At 37.5% G+C, this 24,681-nt stretch overlaps 1 long non-coding RNA gene and 1 pseudogene across 1 annotated transcript in view; both read left to right on the top strand.

The window, feature by feature from the left end:
• The window catches only part of LOC145908060 (uncharacterized), a 134,613-nt gene extending 121,162 nt beyond the window's left edge, over positions 1-13,451 (top strand). Inside the window, exon 3 of the long non-coding RNA XR_014402938.1 lies at positions 13,422-13,451. This is a non-coding gene — a long non-coding RNA (uncharacterized LOC145908060). The remainder of the gene's footprint in view (positions 1-13,421) is intronic.
• Positions 13,452-15,755: 2,304 nt separating this feature from the next.
• LOC145909642 (chymotrypsinogen A-like) lies at positions 15,756-19,405 on the top strand (annotated as a pseudogene).
• The last annotated feature ends 5,276 nt before the right edge of the window (positions 19,406-24,681 follow it).

The raw sequence follows: 24,681 nt of genomic DNA, 5'->3' as shown, positions 1-24,681 counted from the left end.
ATTAATTAAAACATATTATTCTTGGCAGCTACAACGACATAATATTTACCGAATAAAACCGAACTCTAAAGCCTGTTGTTTTTTGCATTTTGTGTTATACATGTTTAAGCCATAACCGTGATTAAGTGAGATCAAAGTCATTAGCAAAGGATCCACTGTTTATTCACAAGTTCAGAACTTATTGACAAAATGGTCAAGCTTTGTGGTTGAAGATTGGATCAACAGGATCTTCTTGTCTGCATTGACACAACTAAACCGGTATGCACTAACTAGCGTCGTTTCGTTGTAATGTTCCTTTCCGGCAGCTGTTTTCTGAATAAATGTGGAGAGTTTTTGTTGAAACCGACGCGCGTGATGTTGTCAGGATACACCGGTGAGCTAGCGCGCAACTTGCAAGACGACCTTCACATATACGTATAGGGCAATCAGACAACGCTTTATGCTCTTGTATGGCAAGGCGTGATCGTCCCATTCCGAAGTGCAGCTTGCGATATGGTCTTGTCGGTTAACTAACCAGGAAATCTTCCACTTTGTGGTTCCTTGCATTTGACGTCGATTCGTTAGGGACCAAACTAGGTAGGAACTAATGGAGACGAACCACAGTAGAGTAAACATTATGGCCAAGCAAATAAACTCTTCCGCCGCACCAACTGAACTATCGAAAGATGTGGCAAACCAGTTAAATATTAAGTTTATGTAAGTGCAATTGACAATATTTAACCGAACTAAAGTAGTTTTTACAAGACAATATTTTTTCCAAACAATTCTCACATAAATATTTTGTTTAACTACAGGTTTTGGACGACGAGGTGGCCGAGTGGTTAAGGCGATGAATCGCTAATCCATTATGCTCTGCACGCATTTCCTGTGCCGAAAGTTCACAAGCATTGATATCACCAGGAAATTTTTGAAACAATGCGACGTATGAATGGTTTCGAAAATGACGCACTTCAAAACGTTTATTGTTGTTATTTTGCTTGCACGAGTCCGGAGGGGTTTAAACATTTTCTTGCCTCAAACCTAGCTGTGAGTTGCGGTTCAGTGGCGGTATACGTTATATTGTTCAATAGTTATTATATCTATAGGATAAATCAAAGCGAAGCAAAAAAACAGTCCTTCGAATAAGTGACTATTAATTTTTGAATCAAACGCCAGTGCTAAAGGTATTATTTATCGTCAAAACAAAATTGTAGTCTATTGTCAAACGCTAATTCCAGCCACTGTATCAACCACAATTAAAACAGGTTGCTACTTATGCCAAAAGCTACAGCAGCTAAATGCGGTCGATTCGTTTCCCTGATAAGTGACAGGGTGCATAGGCAACACCGATCAGTTATATTCTGGGTTACAAATAATAAAATCACAGGCGCTTGGCAGTTCGATGTGTAGGCGATGAAACAGTTTCTTTCGCTGTAATCTCGCAACTACAGAAGCCCTTTTTTATAAGAAACTTGTTTTGGAAGTAGTAGATTTGCTGCTTGTGGTGGTTTTACTGATTCGTTGATTACTAGCAGTTTTGCGGTTGGAATTGCGACATAATTGTGTTACCTGGACCAAAGATATCTCGGACAATATGTGTTTGTTTACTTTAACAACGCTGTTTTCAGATATTTTCGAAGTATTCATGGTTCCGACTTCGCGTCACAATGGGTCTGACGTCACAATGTTACATGTAAAGATTGTCTGAAAATGCATTGGTTTAGATAGGAGCTATTTACTAAAACGCGTGTAGCGCAGCCCTAAATCCTTTTGTGGAAAACTGTTACGTTTAGGTAAAGCAGAATTTGTCGAAGAATGTAAGTACCAAGCATCAAAAACAAAAATTGTCGTATAGGCGAAGAAAACATCTTCAATTAACGGCAACCAGCGCGCGTGGCCCCAACTTTCGCTGTTGTGTGCGTTTTTGCTGCGCTGAATAAATCTTGATCGTATTGCAACAAAAACAAAAATTTCCGTTTAGTCGAAGAAAAGCTTGCGCATCTAGCAGCTGCATTGCATTGATGTGTGCGTTTAGTGCTTAGGTCGGGGTTTCCCAAACTTTTTCGGCCGCGGACCCCATTTTGTGAACCTGTTTTTCTCGGACCCCCTGTCTTACGTCATACCATTTTGCAACGTAATCAGCGTTGAGAATTCCACAAACAATACTAACAATGGCGATTAGAGTGAATTCTTACGTCATAAACGCGTAGTAAAAGAAACGAAAGAAAGAAAAACTTGTAAACAAGTTTGAAATTGTAAGACACAAGGATAGTGTAAGAACCATTCAAAAGTAGAGTAAATATAAAATGTACGTATTGTAAAGCTTACGAAACCACTCCAGTTATGATTACTGCTTACGCACTGTATAAAATGTAGCAATTGTTTTTTGAGGTATCGTTACGGACCCCAGTGCAGTCGTTGCGGACCCCGGTTTGGGAATCCCCGGTTTGGGAGGTCACTTGAGAACGTTTTGCAAAAGATTATAAAATTTACGAAATTTTCCTAACTAAATTTTCCTAACAACAAAAAAACATAACAGATAAGCTTTAGTGTCAGTCTGCTTTCTGCTTTGGCTAAACGTAACAGTTTTCCCGCAAAAGGATCTATGCCTGCGCTACACACGTTTTAGTAAATAGCTCTTATCTAAACCAATGCATTTTCAGCCAATCTTTACCTGCAGCATTGTGATGTTTGAACCATTGATGACGCGTAATCGAAACCATGAATAGGAATTGTGTAGCCTGTATGTTTAGAGTTCCAAGTCGTCCGGACATTTACGAAAATTGGCGGTTTAATTCCTGTGTCAGTGGAAATGACCGGAATTTTGAAGACGGTACCTCTCAACCTCTTATAATAACATCTGAACTAAGTATCATTCTTTAGTTGCGAAGCTCAAGAGTCTGAAAGGTCTTAAATGGTTTTTGAAGCCAAAATTTGCCAACGTAACTGAAATAACTGTGTCCGAAATTGCGCTTATGCAAATATGATTACCCTGTGCTAACATTCCTTTTGACATTTTTTTGTGCTGACAAGTAAGTTTGTTATTTATGTTGTTTGTGAAGTGCACTGTTAAGAACTTCACACTGTCCGTGCAGATGGTAGACCATGGTCGTTATACTGCAGTACAAAATTCAGTATTCAGCTATAATATGCAAGCTCAACAACATCCTGACAGATTGCGCACAAACATTTCTAATGCTAAACTACCATCAGTACTTGGTATAAATTATACTTAAGTCCATGCATAAAGATATCAAATTTATTCGTTCCTTTTCGTCGTCAGATTTAGTTTCATAATGGAATTCGAATCACGACAAACTGAAAGCGAAACGTATCGCTTTGTGACGTCAACACTGCTGTGTTTTCGTATGGCGTGCTGTAGTTTTTTGTTTGTTGCGTCATTAGGGAATGGGACGAATTTGTGATGTTAACGAATGGTGTCTTAGGGTCGGTAAGCATGTGTTGTGCCGTAGACAGAAGTTTGTTAATGTTTTAATACATAGAGTTGTCGCCTTGGTGATTAGATTTTGTGATAAATATTCAGGTTGCGAATATTTATTCGACATTGTATATGTGGTTCGAGCGGGGGATTACCCAGCCAACACAGCTGATAACTCCACATGTATTTACTTGTGGTTTGTGACCAGTGGTGGGATTCAGCCGGTTCGCACCGGTTCTATAGAACTGTCTAACGAAATTTTATGAGATCAGCGAACCGGTTAGCATTACTGGTTGCTGTCAATATGACTTTTTGTAACAAAACTCGCTGAAAAATACAACTTTTGTGATAGAACCGGCTGACAAAAAAATTGAATCCCACCACTGCTTTTTACTGAATGCTGCCAATCGCATGACTTATTTCCCGTCTCGTTTACTTGAAAGGACGAGGACCATTCTTAAAGTAGCCACGCATGAAACAGGAAAATCCCTATCGCCTGTATGTGAGGTGGTTATAGAGTATCTACCATTCTTACATGCGGTGCCTGCTTTGAGAACTGACACAAGTTGAATTCCCATAGTTACAACTACTTACATTAAATCCTGGTGTTGCTTGTAGAATAATTTGTAAAACTATGGCAAGTTACAAGCAGTCAGTTCCATCATTTCAACGCAAGATGCCAAACGGCGGAAACAAACGTTTTTTCTTGCCTGCAATCTTCAATACTGGCTTGAATAAATCAACCATATTGTTGCTTATTTTGCCTGGCAGTGCTTACTGTAGTGACCAAATATGTGTACTTTAGTTTTTTTTCTGTTATCTGCAATACATTAGTTTACTTTTATGTTCATGACATGAGTATGTGTGTTTTAAATACATGCATAAGTATATGTGTGTTTATTTACCAAAGTGTATGAGTATTTCCAACTGTGTGACAAAAACTGGAGCAGAAACAATTTACATCCTTGTTGCATCTTAACTGTATACACATTTTCACATAGCTTGTATATATGTGTAATATATATCTATACTGTACTTGCGATACGAAGCTAACTGCTAATCCAAGAATGGCCGAACAATTTTTGCTTTCTTTTGCCTTCCACCCCGAGAAAGCGGAAAAATTCATGGAACATAAGATTGCGGGCCGAGAAAAACAATATGAATACAAAAGGCCTGCAGCCCAAAAATTTTACGAAATTCTGACTTAGGCGAATTTCGTGATTAGTTTGAGATAAAATATTTGTATTTCAGAATGAAAACATTGGATTAGAAACAATTTACATCATTGTTGCATCATAACTGCATACCAAATTTTTACACAGCTTGTATATATATGTGTGATATATTTCTATACTGTACTTGCAATACAAACCTACACCTGCTAATCCAAGAATGGCCGAAAAACAAACAGAAGGAGAAAATTCACTAAACATTGTTGCCGAGGTAAGCTTGTTGTTCTTCAATATTAAGACTTGCTGTACTGGTGGTAGAGGTTGGAGAAAATCAAGCACGCACGTTGACAGTTTAGAAACAGTAATGGATTTTTAAATATTTCAATGACCATGCTGTCTTTTTGGACGATTAATATTTGTGTGTTTGCCAACGTTTCCTGGTTCCATTCCAGAACCTGCACCTACATACTGGTGACGTACATCATCATCATCATCCGAAAACAAACAGTTCAGAATCAGAAGAAAAACGAGGTATGGGAGTTTTACTAGGGAAGGTTGGAATACAAATGCTTGTATTCAAGTTGAAACCAAACTGATTTAGCATTTATATTCGACCATTTGGAGATGACAAAATTGTTAGCTTAATTGCGACTCATTTAACAATATCTGTGTCTAGCCCCAACGACAACATAGAATCCAATTCAACATATTATGTGACTTAGACAGTTAGACTCTGATGAAATGACGTGGACATCATCAAATTAAATTGTCACTGCAGATTATTTTTCACTGAATCCATTCTACATTTTTGTTTATGGTTGTCAGCAATCTAGCTACCAATGATCAGTTAGGTTGCTATGCATGATGCATTGCTATGGAAATCTGGTGCTATGTCTGGGAATGCAAGTTCTTGTACATGTTTAGCTTTTATGTAATGAGTTTATGTAATTTCAGAAATTGTCAAGCACCTAAAACTCTATTGCGGAGCATGGGTTAGACGCAGCGCTGTGAACTTGGCTGTTGTGACTATAGTTCTCATCTTCTGGGGCGTGTTCTGCACTATAACTAATTTGACTCCGTGAACAGAATGCGTTTACGAATTATAGCACAAGAGTCATATCAATGGAATTTAAAACTGGGTAACCGAGTCCTTAAGAGAGAGCGACTGAGCAAGAGCAATTAACATATATACCATTGAGATAGAGACTGTCTAAGTACAGTAGTTGTTGGGGGCGGAATGCAAGTGCGAGAAAGGTTCTGTCGCATGATACTAGAAGGTTGTGGGCGTGTATGTCTTGGTTGTCACAACATCTCTGCTTTCAGAGAAGGCCATATTCCGATTGAAATAAGAATGTGTCTGACTCCAGCATTTAAGACGAAACCATACTGTCCGTGACCTTTTCGCGTGAAAGCTGTAAAGTTTTCAGACACTTTTATGTGTTTAGTAATTTGTGTTTGGATCCAGATGATCGGGAGCTCTCATTTTCCTTGTAGAATCATGATGAGCATGCGATCTTTTTTGTCTACTTGAACGAATAGTGCCATTTAGAGCTTGTCAGAATAATGCATTTAACAGGTTTCGCAAACTGTGTGTGCCGCGAAAAGTTGATGAAAGATCACAAATTATAACCTTGTGATATCACAAATAACCTACGTAACCGTTTTACAAACCACTTGAGGACAAGTGTTTGAATATTTTGGTAGCTGTGACAAGCAAAACTGTGCAAACATGCGGGAAGTAAAAGTGTTTGTGAAAACGTTTAAATCAGTTGGTAGATACGACAGTACAGGGACAGATATTTCCAATATGGATTACGGTGGACAGAAGATTCCAGTTTACCGTATCTAGTGTTAAGCCAAACTGTCAAATGAAGCTACGGTGCCAGTAAGTTACCAAGGCATCTTCACGCCGATCACATGGGCTTATAGAAAGTAAGGAATTGTCTTCACGCTTGTTTGGCCAACATGTAAAACAAACACTGCAGCTGAAACATCTACGTTTGTCTACGATGAAGCTTTTTTTGCGGACTGTGGAACGGAAACACTCTCATACAATCGCTAAAAGTTCTTTCTGTGAAAAAATAGAAAATATACAACTTTGTTAAAAAACTTGGCTTGTTTTCCTTGTTTTGCTGAGTGATTATGATTTCGATTGATGTACTTCCCGCTCATATGTTCGCGTCCACTTTTTCTGCACACTTTCTTCACACTAGGTTTCGCCAGGCCGGATAGTTTAGAACTGGGAACATAACTTGCAGAAAACCAGAATTTTTTCGCCGTTTAACGCAGACATAAGTCTTTAATTATTACGCAGATATAACCTCAAAATTAAACCGCCTTTTTAACTCAATTTTATACAACACACGTTACCACGTAGCTACCTGAATTAACACGCCCAAAACTCTACTTAAAACTGCACGAAACTGGCTCAAATTCGCCCAAGCAATAGCACATGCATACGTGCTCACTCAACCGTAAAATTGACCCCATTGCTTCACTGATTGCTTTGTGACGTCCTCCTTCTTTTGTAACAGAGGATTAAATACAAGGTGGAAATTTTCCGCCGCCAAATTTATTTTGATAGAAATTCCAATATGCGTATTTTTTGGCAGATTTTTTTTATCCTCCGTAAACTATACTGCATTGTGGGTAAAAATCCAACCAATCAGAGAGTTACAACTCGAAATTTGCCGATTACAACTTAATATATTCTGTGATGTTTATTGATGTCATCTGAAATTATGTTTGTTCCTACTCCGAAGAAAAGAAGTTCCATCAACTAAAACTTTGTAAACAAGCATTTGAAAAGAAAATATGATGATACATAATACGGATGGCTAAAAAACTAAACAGCAGACAAAATTTTTCCCGTTTTTGTACTTAAGGATTTTATCATTTTTCTGTGGCGTTAGACGTTACCATCACGATATAATTTTACTGATAAATGCTTATCCTCAATTTACGTTGTGGTTATGCAGCATGCTGCACTAAAAATAAACCAGCCAAACATAGTTGCTAGAGCTCACTGTTTCTCAAGAAACCACAGTAACATAGATTTATTATCTGAAAAACTTGTTTAAAATTTGCAGAAAAAAATTTGCAACAGGCAGTTGATGAAATCAAAAAGTATCAGCTTGAAAATCTTGATCCAGATGTTGTCCCTTACAGTGAAGTGTTGCAAAAGGTTGAAATACCAGAGGTTCAACCAACACTGATAGATACTGATATTTACAAAGGATTTCATCCTCAAAAGGAAAATGAGTTTCAGCCATCAACAAGCAAGCAAGGCAATGATCGATTTGTTGGTGAACACATCAAATTTCAGCAACTAGTTTCAAGCCTCAAAGAAGACAACCAGCAAGGTATATTTCTAGCTTTTCTTGGACCGCCTGGATGTGGCAAATCTACTCTTTCAAAGAGATTGTGCAGGCAACTAGGAACAGAAGATCACTTAGTGCTTCATCTTCGGTTCATGTATCTAAACTATGGCGATGAAAAGCTTACTTTGCAGGAGCTTCTGCTGGATAACCAGTTCAACCATGCTCCACAGAAAACACTCAGTTTGGTTTTCCAGTGGATGATAAAGAACCCAGAAAAGTGTGCTTTTATTTTTGATGGATTAGATCAGGCAACCTGGACACTAAAAAACATGGCACCTGTAAATGTAAAGTATGGCACTCCCTTGCCAGTACAACAACTTGTCACTAACCTTTGCAGCAGGCAATTTTTTCCAAAATCTAAATTGATTTTTACTTCTCGACCCCACTCATTGCTATCAATACCAACAGGACTCCGACCTAAGGCAACAATTTATGTCAGTGATCTTTCTCCTGAGGATGCAAAGACACTGTTTGATAGTTACTCGGGTGATAAAGCAAATGAACTGTGGAACAAACTTGAAACTAAATCTCCACAATTGCTTGATTTATGCCGCAATCCCATGCTTTTACAATTTATTGTTTATGCTGGGTTATTCGGTGAGGTACACAGTATTTCCACCATAACTAATGTATTTGATGCCGTTTTGCAACAACTTGGCCACTCTCAGCATGCAAAAGGAGAGAAATTAGAAGACCTCAAGTTGCCACTTAGCAAAATGGCATATGAAGGCATGGTTCGTAAAACCGTTGTGTTCATGCATGATGACCTTCAAAAAGTAGGTTTAGAAGATGTAAAAGTACAGGATGTAGTGTTCAAAATGGCAAAGTTCTCCTGGCTTCCCAGTCGTAGAGTCTTTGATGGGGTGAATGTTCTCTTCTACTACCTTCATCAAGTTCTGCAGGAAATGTTTGGTGCATACCACATTTCTATGTTCATGTCAGATGAAGAATTTGATCAAATCGTTGACGATTTGATTTACAAACCCCATTGGGCAATGGTTCGCCGTTTTGTGTGTGGCCTTTTGCTCGGACACAAACCAGGTATGTGCAGCGCATTGGAAAGTTTGTGCTTTATTGACCATTATTTTTATTTCATAATTTTCAATCAAAGCCTCTGGAAGTTGACGTAGTGAAACCAGTTCGGAATCTGATCCTGTCAATAGTGCTGTCAGCGGTATGACAATTTCCAAGATGCATAAAATCCGTCAGTACTACATTAATTTGGTATTTGTGTATTAAAAATGTGTTTCTGTTATCTTTTTTGCTGACAAAATTTTGCTGTTTACTTAGCAACAAACTTAAATGTATTTGAAAGAAAAAGAAAGATATATTATATGCTATACTATATATTGTGACTCATTGTTTTACAGCTTGCAGAGGAGGTTTGGCTTCAACAAATGTAAAATCTTCTTCATCCAAAACATTAGATGGCGCAACAACTTCCAAGGCCCAACATTCAAAACAGTCGCCGGAAAATGGTGGTAAATGTTTTCAAAGCAGAAAACTGTTTGAGTGAAACATAACATATCAATAATTCTTCCTTTTTGAAACTGTTTAAGTCATATGCCGTAGCATGCAATTTCACATCAATGCTAACAAACCACAGGTATAATTGGCATTTTTGGATGGAATTTGTCTATGTTGCAATTTTTTGTGCACACCACTTAAAAAGCCCTTGCAGGTTGAGAACCACTGGAACAATTATTTAAAATTTTACTAGAATTTCAGCAAATGTTTGTTCTCTGTTTCATCAAGGCACGTAAGCAGATGGTTGCCCAGTATATTTTGTTTCTGCTTTGTAATACACATGTTTCTACAGCTGGTGAAACCTCCACTGCTGCAACTAAAATTGAGGCAACCAGAATACATCAAATAGATGGTGGTGAGCTGGGACATGAAACATGTAAGTTCTGCCCTATATACACACGGTGTTTACCTGATTTTTAGTGCAACTACCAAAGTATAACATTTTTTTAACACAAACTGAAGAGTAATGTTGCATCCATGCATGTTGTGAATTTTACAGCACTTTACTAAAGGCTACAAAGAAATACAAAAAGAATGATATATGCTATGCTATATATTTCAACACGCTGTTTTAAAGTTTGCAGGGATGGTTTGGCTTCAAAAAATACTGAATCGTCTTTATCCAAAACATTAGGTGGCGCAACAAATTCCAAGGCCCAACATTCAAAACAGTCGCCGGAAAATGGTGGGAAATGTTTTCGAAGCAGATAACTGTTAGAGTGAAACATAACCAACAACAATGCTTCTGTTTTTAAACTGGGCTCCAAAAGATTTGACAGTGTATTATGTGTTACAGCATTATTATGCTTGACTTGATAAACTCAGTATTTTTGGTTAGTTTCTTCCAATTCGTCAGTGACATCGCAGCCAATTTGGGTGTTTTTATTTTGTTGAACTCTCATACCTTGGCTGGTAGAACTATGGTTCCTAATGACCAGGGTTATGAGTTCAAACTTCAATGCTTTTTTATTTCTTGAGCTGTCAGGAAAAGAAGCTTTACCAGTCTTGGCTGTGATGCCTTTTTTTTCAATTTTGCTGTTGCTGTACTTGAAACAGTCAGTAAGAATATCCATAGATCTCAATGGCTCTAAAAATGCCTTATTTTTGATTTGCTCTTGAAATGGACTCCTGGTGTGGTTTAAAGCAGTGGTTGCCCTATGAATACAGCATAGCTGAATTAATCCCATTTTCCCAGTAAAGCAGGATGCACAATTCAAGGATTAATGCATTTTTTTAATGTTGAAACCTGTTTGCAAAGTCATATCAAAAACCACTGGAAAACCAAATATGACATTCGTGTTGTGCATCCCTGCTGTAAAGTCCAACTGGCGATCTCCCACAGACAGAACAGTGGCCTGGAATGCCCAGGTGTACATAAATGCCATTAAATTGCAGTTATTACCTTGATTGTTTTTTACAGGTGATGGAAGTGATTCCAGTCTAAAAACCTTGCCATCAACCTCAGTCAAGACTGACTCCAGTGATTCAGCATCCTCCACACTTAACAATGAGGAACAAATGCATGGTAGTCAGTTACATTAAAAACAATCTTTTCTTTTTCTCATCTAAACATAAGAAAATCAATCTGCTGTAATAATTGTTACCTGTAAAGTAATACAAGGCATTTAGGTGTAAAAAGCTTGGACAAAGAAACTATTGGCAAAGTTAAGATGCTGCTGTTAAGTAACATATTTGTTTTGTTGCACTTGTCTGCATTGACCGGAACGATTTGCAAAACCATGTTTACAATTTGTTACACAACGTTACTTTACGCGAAAAGCTTGCTGTTAAACTTTCCACTGCAAGTTACCATTATATTGGGTAAACGGGCATTGTGGTTTCGAAAGTCTCACATCTCATTACGCATCTAATATACGCAGGTTATATTTGTGGAAAACGCACATTGGGAGTTTAAATAATTCTCCCATCCAAATACATGGCTTCTATTTTTACGGTAAATGTTGATCTTTGTTATTTTCAGACAAACGTGCGAAAATATTGTTGAAGAAACTTTCGAAATACCTGCGAGAAAAAAGGCCCAATGGATACGAGTTACGTAAATACGAGTTACGAGGTTAGTATTTATTCCCAATCTGTGTAATGCGTGTTTGTAAACGTAACTGTTTTGTCACTATAAGTATTGTGACGTCGCAATTCCATTGTTCTTATAGAAGGGAATGGAATAAAAATGTTCAGGTTGAAAGTTTTAAAGGAAGGTCGCATATTTTTTGTCGGATAAAGTTTATGTTTTCCTTCCAGTAAGTTAATGTTTTTGTATTTGATTAATTTGTTGGATCTTGTCTTGTTTAAATCCGATTAAAAGTGAAGAAATCTTGTTTGAAGTTTGCAATAAAAAGTTTTAGTGATTTAATAAAACTTCCGCCATGTTTGTTTTAATAAACTTGTCCCTGTTTCAGATTTCCTCGTAGATTTACAGGAAGTTGATGGAATATTTAGAGATGAAATCGCCCTCTCTTGTCCTCGGGTGTTGAATTTAGAGGGAATCCCACTGAAGATTTCGGATGTTTTCGCTCTCGCGGATTTCCTCCCACGGATTCGAGAACCCGGTTTGTGTCTGTGGTTGCAGAGATGCGAACTTAATTCCGAAACTTTAAACATGATCTGTGAAGCGATTATGAAGATGGGACCCAAGGTTGGTTTTCATTATTTTGAGAATAAATATTTGTTTAAATCCATGATATTTTTATAAAACTTACTTTTTTTAATCAAAAGTGAAAACATGGAGTTAATTTTAATCCGGTTTTAAGAAAAAAAATTTGTTTAAAAAAAGTTTGAAACAAAGATTTCCGACCAATCTTTATATTTTAAATAGTTGGGAATTCTCAACCTGAGTCACAACAAGTTTGAACAAAAAGATGTTGTAAATATTTGTCGGATTCTCCCTAAAGTGGATGATGTGTTGGGGCTGAGTGGATGCGGATTCGATTCCGAATCTATTCGAGTCTTCAGAGAAGAGATTAAAAAACTGAAAAACCCGGTAAGAATTTGTTTAATTTATATTTGCAAAACATGGTTTCGTTAATTTTGATGAAATTAAAAGTTTTGTGATATTTTTTCAGCCGAAAGTTTCGGGTTTGGATGATCAGTAAATATTCCTTCCTCTCATCCGATGCAGACTCCAGTGGTCCAGATTGAAACAAAACCCGCGACTTTCATAATTATTTGTGTTTTTTTTGTGATTTGTTCAAAATAAATGTTTTTTACTGTAAATAAAATTGCTGCGAAATATATAAAGTGAAATATGTCTGGAGCAGAAAGTGAGACGAAAGCTTTCCGACATTTTTATTCCAGTTTTCAGAAGAAAGAATACCAGGGGTTGTTTGTGGAATAGAATGTTGTCATGTAGGAACGTAACATACGGATCTACTTGGTCCTGGAATAAAATTAACACTTCAACTGTCTCAAAATATATTATTTTCAAATGTATTGGTTTTAAATGCAAGAAAACTCATTGCAAATGAAGAGTGAAATTCCCACAAACTGACAACGTCCATGAATCAAGTTACAAGAGAATATGTTGGTTAATGAAGTAAGTGTATGTCTTGTATTGGTCTGTTGTACACAAATACTTATTTAAAAGTTAGTTGCTGGGTTTATTTTAAAATAAATCCTTGAGTCAATCCTAATTAGAAAAAAATCCTTGAATAAATTTTACCCCGAATCCGACCAAAAAAAAATAATGAGAACAAACTTATCGGCTCGAAAAACTATCACTAATCCACACAATGAATTGTTGCTGGAAGAAGTCTTAGACAACTATTTTTTTTGTTTTATTACATTAAAACCATGTTATGTTTGGCAGTCATAATTATGCATTTGTTTGAGATTTGCCAAGTTTCAGTGGTACTCTAGTTGCGGGTCGACAGTGGTTCCAAAACCTTTCATTTTTCATTTATCCACCAGGTTGCACTGAAGAATAAAACATCACCAAGGCAACATCAAGAATATTCAAATCCCTGTGTGGTCAAAACAAACACACAAAAAAAATGTCATGACCTCTAATTTTCACAAGGTCACCAACAACATGCCTGCCCTGCATTGAATCCTTGTAGTTGATTTTATGTTGACCTCTACATTTGTTAAGTGGAATTTAATAAAAGTATGTGCTGGATGGCTCTTTATGCAGACTAAAACATATTTGATGAAACGAAGCAGTTTAGATTAAAAAGGTCTGACTGTAGTTGTTGTTTGTCGAATTTTTTGACAAAAGCAAAAGAACCATCAAGAAAAACGTCTATCTGAAACTCTTTTACAAACATAAGCGTTTTTGATTGGAAACCTATAAATACCTGTGATGTTTTTGCAGAGTCATTAAATACCTGTGATGTTTTTGCAGAGTCATAGCGATGCCAACCTAAGAATTGGAAAATAACGACTGGAAATAATGGAGTTGTTGTAAACACCAATACTTCTCTGCAAGGATATCCTGGGTAAAAAACATCCAAATGTAATATTAGAAGTTAAACACACTCCGATAGAATGCAATCTTACTCATAACAGATAATGACAATGAAAGATGACAAACATACGGTAAGCAATATTGCTTTTAATTAACACAATAAGTTTTGCATAAATAAGATTTTATAAATTGTCTGAGACAAGGTTATGTTTTTATAGTTAACCTTCCCCACCATTTATAATTCATTATTATTTAATTGTCACAAAATAATGAAGTATTGATGAATAATATGATTGATTATATTTTAACCCAGTTTCAAAACTAACAAAAAGTTGTAAAAATCTGCAACTTCTTTGTCAAAAATGACAACAGGTTAAAATGATTCAAGTGTTACAACGTCAAACCGAAGAAACACTTTTAAGTTTAATTGACCAGGATGAAATAATTTTAAACAAATCATCGTTTATAAGGTTTGTAATTGCGCCCTAAAAACTACTTCTAAACATTTCTAAATAATATAACAAAGTACAGTGCATAGACAGGATGGCCAAGTTGTCTAAAGTACTGCGACGCTTTCATGCTTTCCATTTACTAAATATAGTGAAGGCATTTGTAATACTCAGGAAGAAAGAAATCCTGTAAAACCAGTTAGTTTAATGCATTCTTTTACAAAACTACTTTTACCTAAAATGCTGTGTACTTCAGATGTATTTGTGTGCTCTACCGCCGCACTTACTGAACTATCGAAGGATGTGGGAAACCATCTAACAAGTTTATGTAAGTGCAATTTATCGTATCCGACAATATTAAACCAAACTAAAGTAATTTTTCCAAGACAATATTTTTTTCAAACAAATCTCACGTAAATATTTCATTTAACAACAGGTTTTGGACGACGAGGTGGCCGAGTGGTTAAGACGATGGATCGCTGATCCATTATGCTCTGCACGCATTTCCGAAAGTTTTCTTTGCTTGCACGAGTCCGGAGGGGTTTAAACATTTTCCTTGCCTCAACCCTAGCTGTGAGTTGCAGTTCAGTGGCGATATACACTATTGTTCATAAAATATCGTGACATAGAAAACATATTTACACGGTATAGAAAAGCAGCGATGTAACGACCGTTAATAGCTTGATAAGCAAACTATCACCCAAACATATATTTTAGTAGGAGGAAACTCAAACCACTTCCCTAACAGTACAGTCCGTCTGGGTTACTACAGGTCACTAGTGTAATAACACGAGGCATGCAAGATTAAGTCAGATAACTACTAACAATGTACTTCACAAAAACATTATTTTGGCATGAACAAACCATTTTCAAAAAGAATCAACAAGAATTAAGAGTTCATATGTTTTAGTGCCTTCTTTTGGTTCATCCGCTAGACGGCGCTGTTAAGCCATTCTAATTTAAATATGCCATTGGTCGGTGGGAAAGGTTACAATAAATTGAACGAACTTTCAACTTACTGTAGCAAGTTCTGTAATAAATCCGGAGTCGGTATTTCACAAGCTTTTCAATTGATATATTCATATATATATATATGTATCGCCTATGCTTCTAAACATCATAAGTATAGCTTATTCAAGTAGAATATGATCTGTTGGGTATATTGTTATCAGGACATTATGATAATACAAACTATCATACTGTAAAACATTGAATTGAATAAACTTGCTGGTTGTAATGGTTTCGCTTTGTGTGTAACACACAGCTAATCATCAAAACGGACCAACTGAAAATGAATGGAGTGCAAGGCCCTTTTGTCGTCTGGGCAGGGCAAAATTAAGCAGAGGGACGAAGTTTTAAATCCTTATTCGTATTCACACCATATCGATCATGATATATTACAACGGAGCTCTTACCTACGTCTTACCGTAAGCTTACATTAGTGTGTTATTGTATACAATATAGTGGAAAATATATATGTATTGCCTATGCCTAAATGTTGGGTCGAAAAGGTAATGCATTTGTAACTAGAAAAGAATGGATAATGCTTTCTACCAAAAGATAACTGGCTTTGTGATGTGTAAAGACAATTTATATTCAATACTTCTAATACTAATTGATGAATATTCAACAATGTTAACTCTTTTCGGAAAAAGTTTGAGATTTTAAAAGATTTTCATGTAGTTGCTCTCTTGCATTTAGAATTACGAGAAGATTGCCTTCCATTGGAGAAACCAACCACATTGCTGTTTACAACTCGCAAAGGACGGACATTTTCGGCTTTTAACTGACCAAGATTTAGGTTAGCTGTACGAAGTTTTCCACAATTTATTACGGAGATGCACAACTTGGTCAAGCGTGTCATTTGTGTTGTAAACTTTATGATCAAAACTCATAAAAAGTATTTTTTGGACAATATTACAACCTAAAAATTACGAGAGGGATTTGAACGCTTGTATCACTATGCCATGAAACATTTTTATTTATGTAGAGTGTATGTCGTATATCCCCATATGACTACAAATACTAAAAAACCGTAAGGCAATATGCACACAATTCACAGTTGTTAGGAATATATGTTTCGCCCTGTGGGCATCATCAGTTCCCTGAAAGTAAACACAGCAATAACATGATGCAAAAAACGTCTCATCGACATCCAGGCTGATCGTGTTGTTTAAAGCCAGTGCTTTGTGTTCGTATATTCCCAGGTAGCAAACTGCAAGAAGAATCTTGCGGTGAAGCCACCACCGAAATTCCTGTTCCCGCTTTCTGTCCTGAGGTCAAAGACGGATTGATAATAGTGGAAGGGGTCAACGCTAACCCCGTGAGTCAGCCGTGGCAGGTAAATGATTTTATGGGAGATTTGCAAAGTTATGTTGAAACGTACAATTATAGGAGAGCTCAATTTAAACATGTCTTATATTCGCTGTCAGTCAGATGCCGGCTTTCATAAAAGCTTGCTTCCATGTGCACGTGTGTCTGTAACAGTGCTGGTATTTAATGATTGCTTTTTCTCTATATCTGTTGTCCTTTTTTTACTTTTTCCGCCGCATGGCATGACCAATTGCCAATAACTACACGACACACAGTGAATACAGATGATAATATTTCTCTTGTAACTACTTTTGTATATTTCGGTGCCGACTAATCACCCACAAACCCATAATTCCCCCTACTAGTAAATTTTTCACCGGTTAAGAACCACTATAAGCTTAATATCTTCAAGTTTACATCAAGCGTACGAGGTATTTTTGTCATTCTAACAGGTTTCCATACGTAAGAAGTATCCATTAAGAGGCCGCACCCCTCACTCTTGCGGAGGAACTCTCATCAACAGATGTTACGTCCTCACAGCCGCTCATTGTGTCGAATCCAGTTCGAAATCGTGAGTAATTTCCAAAGTTCTTTTAATTTGCCATGGAAACCATTTCCATGGTTACAGGTTCACCAATGAGACGATCGTTCGGGTGGGCAATTACTACAACCGTGACGGACTCCAATTCAGCCAATCAGAGGGCGTAGAGGATTCACGTGACCTAGATATTGAAGAGGTTTACAGACATCCTTACTACTCGTATCATTCGAGTCCAACCAACGACTTGGCGTTGATTAAATTGAGACAATGCGTTTCATTCAAGTAAGATAAATTCACAAGGGACCTGGTACATTCCAAATTAGAATGCATTGCCTTGGTTTTTAGACAAAGTAAACGTAATACGCCCGAAGCAAGGAGTTATTAAATATCACGTGGAGATATCAGTGTTTCATTTTAAACTTATTTCTATGGTTGCAGTCGATTTGTGCGACCAGCATGTTTGCCTCTCGGACAAAACCAGTTTTCGTCACAATCTCGATGTGGAATATTTGGGTGGGGGGCGCATGGTCCCAGACACTGTAAGTATTTTATGTTTTTCTGTGCATGAGTCGCTTTATCAGATGTTTATCGACAGTTACGTCATTAGATAAGGGTTTTTCAATAAAACGGTAAAAACTGGAATGCTGGACTTTTTTTCAAACTCAATGTAGGCGATGTATTCGATGCAGCTTATAATCATGTAGAAGCACTGATGATAAAAAAAACATGTTGTGTTTCAAATGTCTGTTTAACAATGTAGGTTTTGGCTTCTAATTCAAGGTTATTTACTTTAGTATTTTGCACATAGACAAAGGTTTTTGAAATCTTCAATTCCTTTTCCCAAATCTTTCCACAAACCGATATGAAAGTATTTCTAACACCTGCGCGTTGTGAATTAACCTCTGTATTCTGTCGGTACAATTTCATAGTACAGCGCATTCAATCTACGGTCGGCATATATAACATTTGTCAGTTACAACAACCAACAATGTGATGCGGTGTTGACGAAACTTGCAAAAGTCTTGCCAACCACAACCTTTAAGAATCACATCACAACATGCTTGTTGTTCGGCAGTTAACCCCATGGATTATCCACCCTGCCTCCAGCAGGCGCCAGTGAGCATATTTCCCAATGAGAATTGCAGCCGACTGCTCGGTGTTGACTACCTTAAGCACTCCATGATGTGCGCTGCGGTGAGAACAACAATTTTCAATACCCATGCTGCCTTTTGAAGTTAATTTACCAAACACATCTTGCGTTCCTGTTTAGTTTAGAATGCAACGTTTTGTAATTTGTTTGTTGTTGCGATTGTTCGATGTCTGTTTTAACTTTTTCATTTACAGGTAGTTTTTTTGCCTGAAACACTTGTGTATTTTTCGTTTTGTTTGTTCAGCAATTGAACCAAACATACATTTTCGGTTATCATAGCTTGCACGTGTAATCTAAACACTTTAGACAACTGTAAAAAAATTTCTAACTTAGAAATCGCATTTTTTTTATAAACTATTGGCACTTTTGTATTCCAGAAAGATGGCACTGACACGTGTCGGGGTGACAGTGGGGGTCCTTTGGCATGTTTAGACCCCAACACGGCACGTCACACTATCTGGGGTATCACAAGTTGGGGAATCGGTTGTGGAAACGTAAACAAACCTGGGATTTACACGAGGGTATCGAGCTATGTTCGTTGGCTTTACCTCAAAATGCGACTGAGACCAACTGATGAACAGTTTATGAGCGACGTTCGATCTTTCCGAGTGCTTGACAAATATTGCCAACATTACTGATTGTGTCTGTGTGCGTTTGTACTCGTGTATTTGACTTTCATCCAAAGATTTTTAATTGTGTTTTAAAAACTACTTTTTTAGTAATCTGTTCTTCGTGGCACAATAAAACGTAACTTTTATTGACCCTGAGGAAACCTTGCTGGATAGCAGATAAAACATCGGTAAATAAAAGTGTACGTTTAATTGTGCCAGAAGAACAGATTAATTACAACATATTATTCTTGAAAGCTACAACGACGTCATATTTACCGAATAAAACCGAACTCTTAAGTCCTGTTTTCTTTGCATTTCGTGTTATACACGTTTAAGCCACAACCGTGATGAAATGAGATCAGAATTTTTTATATTTCTGTGAAAAAGACATCAACATCAAAGTTATTTGCAAAGGATCCACTGTTTATTCATAAGTTCAGAACTTTTTAACAAAATGGTCAAGCTTTGTGGTTGAAGATTGGATCAACAGGATCTACATTGACACAACTAAACCGGTGTGCTCTATCTATCGCCGTTTCGTTGTAATGTTCCTTTTCCGGCAGCTATTCTCTGAATATATGTGGGGAGTTTTTGTTGAAACCGACGCGCGTAATGTTGTCAGGATGCACTGACGCGCTTGCGCACGACTTGCAAGACGACCTTCACATATACGTAGGGGATCTCTACAACCATAATCAGACAACGCTTTATGCTCTTGCATGACAAGGCGTGATCGTCCCATTCCGAAGTGCAGCTTGCGATGTGATCTTGCCGGTTAACTAACCAGGAAATCTTCCACTTTGTGGTTCTTTGCATTTGACGTCGATTCGTTAGGGACCAAACTAGGTAGGAACTAATGGAGACGAACCACAGTCGAGTAAACATATGGACAAGCAAATAAACTCTTCCGCCGCACCAACTGAACTATCGAAGGATGTGGGAAACCATCTAACAAGTTTATGTAGGCGCAATTTATCGTATCCGACAATATTAAACCAAACTAAAATAGTTTTCACAAGACAGTATTTTTTCCAAACAATTCTCACATAAATGTTTCTTTTAACAACAGGTTTTGGACGACGAGGTGGCTGAGTGGTTAAGACGATGGATCGCTAATCCATTATGCTCTGCACGCATTTCCTGTGCCGAAAGTTCACTAGCATTGATATCACCAGGAAATTTTTGAAACAATGCGACGTATGAATGGATTCGAAAATGACGCACTTCAAAACGTTTATTGTTTTTTTTGCTTGCACGAGTCCGGAGGGGTTAAAACATTTTCCTTGCCTCAAACCTAGCTGTGAGTTGCGGTTCAGTGGCGGTATACGTGATATTGTTCAATAGTTATGATATCTATGGGATAAATCAAAGCGAAGCAAAAAAACAGTCCTTCGAATAAGTGATTATTAATTTCTGACCAAGTTCAGTCGCCACACTACAGTATATCGGGTTAACGTATATTTTTAAATATCAGGCTGCTGTGCAATTGTATTTGAATTAAACGCCAGTGCTAAAGGTATTATTTATCCTCAAAACAAAATTGTAGTCTATTGTCAAACGCTAATTCCAGCCCCTGTATCAACCAGGAAATTCGTACGTGAATTTTTGTCCCACAAGTAAAACAGTTTGCTAGTTATGGCGGAAGCTATACCGCAGCTAAATGCGGCCGATTCGTTTCCCTGATAAGTGACGGGGTGCGTATTGGCAACACCGACCAGCTCTATTCTGGGTTACAAATAATAAAATCACAGGCGCTTGGCGGTTCCAGGTGTAGGCGATGAAACAGTTTCCTTCGCTGTAATCTCGCAACTACAGAAGCACTTTTTTTATAAGAAACTTGTTTTGGAAGTAGTAGATTTGCTGCTCGTGGTGGTTTTACTGATTCGTTGATAACTAGCAGTTTTGCGGTTGGAATTGCGACATAATTGTGTTACCTGGACCAAAGATATCTCGGACAATATGTGTTTGTTTACATAACAATGCTGTTTTCAGATATTTTCGAAGTATTCATGGTTCCGACAACGCGTCACAATGGGTCTGACGTCAAAATGTTACATGTAAAGATTAGCTGAAAAAAATGCATTGGTTTAGATAGGAGTTATTTACTAAAACTTCTGTGGGAAAACTGTCACGTTTAGGCAAAGCAGAAATTGTCGAAGAATGTAAGTACCAGGCAACAATAACACAAATTTCCGTCTAGTCAAAGAAAAAATTGCGCTTCTAGCAACTGCATTCCATTAATGTGCGCGTTCAGTGTCTCGTTAGTTGGCAAAATCGCAGCATATGAAACAAAAGGCCCCAAATCAAATGATCAACGTGTTCTCCTAATTCTCGATGGGTCAGGGATTCCCAAACTTTTTTGGCTGTGGACCTCATTTTGTGAACCTGTTTTCTCGGACCCCCTGTCTTACGTCATACCATTTTGCAACGTAATCAGCGTTGAGAATTCCACAAACAATATCAACAATGGCGATTAGGGTGAATTCTTACGTCATAGACGCGTAATAAAAGAAGGAAAAACTTTTAAACAAGTTTGAAATCGTAAGATACAAGGATAGTGTAAGAACCATTCAAAAGTAGAGTAAATGTAAAATGTACGTATTGTAAAGCTTACGAAACCAATTCAGTTATGATCACTGCAGTGATTACTGCTTACGCACTGCATAAAATTGTTTTTTTGCGGGGTTATCATTACGGACCCCAGTGCAGTCGTTGCGGACCCCGGTTTGGGAATCCCTGCCCACGTTTTGCAAAAGATTATATAATTTTCGAAATTTTCCTAACTTAGTTGTACGCACCAACAAAAAAAAACATAGCAGATAAGCTTTAGTGTCAGTCTGGTTTCAGTTTCAATACGATCAAGATTTATTCACCGCAGTAAAAACGCACACAACAGCAAAAGTTGGTGCCACGCATGCTGGTTGCCGTGAATTGAAGATGTTTTCTTCGCCTATACGAAAATTTTTGTTTTTGTTTTTGATGCTTGGTACTTACATTCTTCGACAAATTTTGCTTTACCTAAACGTAAAAGGTTTTTCCACAAAAGGATTTAGGGCTGCGCTACACACGTTTTAGTAAATAGCTCTTATCTAAACCAATGCATTTTCAGCCAATCTTTACCTGTAGCATTGTGATGTTTGAACCATTGATGACGCATAATCGAAACCATGAATAGCAATTGTGTAGCCTGTATGTTTAGAGTTCCCAGTCGTCCGGACATTTACGAAAATTGGCGGTTTAATTCCTGTGTACGTGAAAATGACCGGAATTTTGAAGATGGCACCTCTCAACCTCTTATAATAACATCTGAACTAAGTATCATTCTTTAGTTACGAAGCTCAAGAGTCTGAAAGGTCTTAAATGGTTTTTGAAGCCAAAATTTGTCAACGTAACTTAAATAACTGTGTCCGAAATTGCGCTTGTGCAAATATGATTACCCTGTGCTAAAATTCCTTTTGATATTTTTTTGTGCTGACAAGTAAGTTTGTTATTTATGTTGTTTTTGAAGTGCACTGTTAAGAACTTCACACTGTCCGTGCAGATGGTAGACCAGTATAAAATTATTCAGCTATTCAGCTATGATATGCAAGCTCAACAACATCCTGACAGATTGCGCACAAACATTTCTAATGCTAAAGTACCATCAGCACTTGGTATAAATTATACTTAAGTCCACGCATAAAGATATCAAATTTATTCGTTCCTTTTCGTCGTCAGATTCAGTTTCATAATGGAATTCGAATCACGACAAACTGAAAGCGAAACGTAGCGCTTTGTGACGTCACCACCGCTGTGTTTTCGTATGGCGTGCTGTAGTTTTTTGTTTGTTGCGTCATTAGGGAATGGGGCGAATTTGTGATGTTAACGAATGGTGTCTTAGGGTCGGTAAGCATGTGTTGTGCCGTAGACAGAAGTTTGTTAATGTTTTGATACATAGAGTTGTCGCCTTGGTGAATAGATTTTGTGATAAATATTCAGGTTGCGAATATTCATTCGACATTGTATACGTGGGTCGAGCAGGGGATTACCCAACCAACACAGCTGATAACTCCACATGTATTTACTTGTGTTTTGTGACCAGTGGTGGGATTCAGCCGGTTCGCACCTGTTCATAGAACCGTCTCACGAAATTTTATGAGATCAGCGAACCGGTTAGCATCACTGGTTGCTGTCAATATGACTTTTTGTAACATAACCCGCTAAAAAATATAACTTTTGTGATAGAACCGGCTGACAACAAAATTTAATCCCACCACTGCTTTTGACTGAATGCTGCCAATCGCATGACTCATTTCCCGTCTCAATTACCTGAAAGGACGAGGACCATTCTTAAAGTAGCCACGCATGAAATAGGAAAATCCCTATCGCCCGTCTGTATGGTGGTTATAGAGCATCTACCATTCTTACATGCGTTGCCTACTTTGAGAACTGACACAAGTTGAATTCCCATAGTTACAACTACTTACATTAAATCCTGGTGTTGCTTGTAGAATAATTTGTAAAACTATAGCAAGTTACAAGCAGTCAGTTCCGCCATTTCAACGCAAGATGCCAAACGGCGGAAACAAAAGTTTTTCCTTGCCTGCAATCTTCAATACTGGCTTGAACAAATTAACCATAGTTTTGCATACTTTGCCTGGCAGTGCTTACTGTAGTGACTAAATATGTGTACTTCAGTTTTTTTCTGGCATCTACAATACATTAGTTTACTTTTATGTTCATGAGTATGTGTGTTTTTAAATTGCATAATATACAAATCTTTACACACCGTAGGCTATATATGTGTAGTATATTTCTATACTGTACTTGCAATACAAAGCTACACCTGCTAATCCAAGAATGGCCGAACGACAAACAGAAGGAGGAAACCCACAAAACATTGTTGCCGAGGTAAGCTTGTTGTTCTTGAATATTAGGATATGCTGTACTGGTGGTAGGCGTTGGAGAAAGTCATTTCTGAGTGACAGATTTTATTTACACGTAACAAAACGCATGTGGGTAGTTTAGAAACAGTATTGGATTTCAGAAAATTTCAACAACCATGCTGTCTTTTTGGACGATTAATATTTGTGTGTTTGGTTACTTTTGCTGGTTTTATTCCAGAACCTGCACCTACATACTGGTGACGTACATCACCATGAACATCTGCATCAGACTGTAGAAGAACATCACCATCACGCCCATTATCACGAATCAACCATTACAGAATCAGAAGATAAACGAGGTAGGGAAGTTTTACTAGGGAGGTTTGGAATACAAATGCTTGTATTCAAGTAGAACCCAACTGATTTAGCATTTGTTTACGCAAGTTCATGTAAATCGTTGGCTTTTATGTAATGGGTTTATGTAATTTCCGAAATCATCAAGCACCTAAAACTCCATTGCGCAGCATGGGTGAGACGCAGCGCTGTGAATTTTGCTGTCTTAATTAAGTCCTGATCTTCTGGGGCGTGTTTTGCACTATAACTAATTTGACTCCGTGAACAGAATGCGTCTACGAATTATAATACACGCGTCATATCAATGGAATTTGAAACTGGGTAAACGAAAGAGAGCGACTGAGCAAGAGCAAAACACTGAGATAGAGACTGTCTGAATTCCAGTTACGGAAGTTGTTGGGAGCTGTGGGCGTGCATGTCTTGGTCGTCACAACACCGACCTCTGCCTTTTAGAAAAGTCATATTCCGATTGAAATAAGAA

The sequence above is a fragment of the Ascidia mentula genome, chromosome 7 (assembly GCF_947561715.1).
Source record: "Ascidia mentula chromosome 7, kaAscMent1.1, whole genome shotgun sequence".
Taxonomy (NCBI): domain Eukaryota; kingdom Metazoa; phylum Chordata; class Ascidiacea; order Phlebobranchia; family Ascidiidae; genus Ascidia; species Ascidia mentula.
Note: the sequence above shows the minus strand (reverse complement) of the source record. Positions and strands in the feature narration are given on the sequence as shown.